The following is a 2,500-nucleotide window of genomic DNA, read 5'->3' as shown; positions in this document are numbered from 1 at the left end:
TATTTATTTATTATTTATTATTTATTTATTTATTTATTTATTTATTTATTTATTTATTTATTTATTTCATCACTACTACAGGACATGTGTTCCAATTACATTAGGATTATATGATTGTAACTATAACTAAACCGGTTGTCAGAAAGATTATTTTTCGTCTCTAGAATATGATCTTCAAATATTACTTTCGTAGAATATTTATTTTTAATATATCAATTTTCCTTCATTATGTTAATCATTCTTTCGATCCAAATTGTCTTATTTAACATTAAATTGTACTTGTTCAGCTCTTTAGAATTACATGTAACTAAACACAATTACATTTTGGTATTATTATTATTATTATTATTATTATTATTATTATTATTATTATTATTATTATTATTCCATTGTTATTGTACTCCATTGTTTTCTATATCGATGTTATTTATATTTGCTATGTATTTTTATACTGGTTGCCAGTGACAGTAAAAATAAATTAAATAATTTTTTTTTTAATTGTATAAAAGGTCATCATAGTAACAATCTTTACCACTGAAATGCATTTTCAATAGTCTCCAAGGTGATATTTTAATCATGTATAGAACGTCAACTGCAGAACAAGGTTACAAGGCGTTCCCTCATAGTATCTGTGCCACGCGCCAACATGACAGCACACCAATGTAGTCTATGAACAACTAACGTTATTTTCGTACATAATACGGTCCCTAATAATAATATTTGTCTATATTTTTAATTGATTTCCTTTAAATCTACACACAATCTCTTCTACTTAGGATTCGAAGAGCTTTTTTTTTTAAGTTGGTTATTTAACGAAGCTGTATCAACTACGAGGTTATTTAGCGTCGATGACATTGGTGATAGCGAGATGATATTTGGCGAGATGAGGCCGAGGATTCGCCATAGATTACCTGGCATTCACCTTACGGTTGGGGAAAACCTCGGAAAAAACCCAACCAGGTAATCACCCCAAACGGGAATCGAACCCGCGCCCGAGCGCAACTTCAGACCGGCAGGCAAGCGCCTTAACCGACTGAGCCACGCCGATGGCTTGTACCTTCTTAAATACTGACCATCGAAAATATGTTCAAATGAAAATATTTGCTTAAAATTACCTTTAGAACTGATTCCTAAAAAGTGAGCCATATTTTATTAATAATACTGTACTCTTTATCGGATAATAAAAGAGAATCGCTGTTGTAAATATTCCCTGACAGACATTAAGTGGTAATGTGGAAGCCACTAGAAATATGACCGCATTGCTAAATATTTAACGTAGCAATTGACGTAAATTCCCGCGTCCACATGTGATAATCATATGTGCCGTTTAACAATGAACGAACTATTAGTTACCGCTTTAAAATATACGATGAATTTCGCAACCAATATGAATTGAAAATTGATGTGAACTAAAAGTATATCCATGCTTTCAGTTTTCCTTTAAAAGGATCTTACGACGTACATACCAGTAAATGGAAGGCTGGAAACCTTGGAAGCTGCGGTGCAAAGACCATTATACTATTTCAGCTCAGCATTCTACAAGCAAATGGACTCTCATCTCCAATGGAAACCAATCATTCAGTTTGAAGTAAAGGGAGCACATCTTCAATAATACGTTGTCAGTGTAGATCAGGTATATTTTATGCTGGCCACTAAGAAGTTATACATTAAAAGGGCGTATTAGAAATTCTATGACGTCATCTATCATACACGTACCTACGGGAAGTAATAATACTATTGTATTGAAACAGGGGATCTTGGCGCTTTTGTTATGCTTTCCTAGCTAGACGAAATTTATTTTTTGAGGAATGAAAGGCGTTTCTCAGTTTTATTACGTGATTTTTTTCTTTTCTGCAGCAATAATGTTTCTTTGAATAACTCCTACATCCTGGCGTTGGAAGGAAAATTCCGTGTGAGAAGGAGCATTATATTAAAATATCTAGGATAACGTAAGAAATATAATAACAAAAGACTATTAGGTCCAACATCTGTAGGTAATGAATTCCAAAAACGGCTAGTGTCTATTGCAAAGATTAAGCGACAGTTCTGTGTCTGCATATTACTAATTTACATTGTTTTAACTTAATTTAATTTATTTCATGTTATTTTATTGAATATAATTTAACTTAATTCATTAATGTTATTTAAAATTAATTCATTTTAATTTAATTTAACTTAATTCATTAATTGTATTTAAAATTAATTCATTTTAATTTAATTTAACTTAATTCATTAATGGTATTTAAAATTAATTCATTTTAATTTAATTTAACTTAATTCATTAATTGTATTTAAGATTAATTCATTTTAATTCAATTTAATTTAAGTTAAGTTAATTCATTAATTTATTTCAATTAAATTCAATTTAATTAGTTTACGTTTTCTATTTTACTTGATATTAACTTGTTCTGATTTATTTCAATTTATTTTAATTTAACTTATTATGATTTAATTTAATTCATTTCATTTATTTTAATTCACATAATTTAAAGTTAATTCG

This window comes from Periplaneta americana, chromosome 2, assembly GCF_040183065.1.
Source record: "Periplaneta americana isolate PAMFEO1 chromosome 2, P.americana_PAMFEO1_priV1, whole genome shotgun sequence".
Classification (NCBI taxonomy): Eukaryota; Metazoa; Arthropoda; class Insecta; order Blattodea; family Blattidae; genus Periplaneta; species Periplaneta americana.
The sequence above is the reverse complement of the archived record's forward strand: the minus strand, read 5'-3'. Positions refer to the sequence as shown.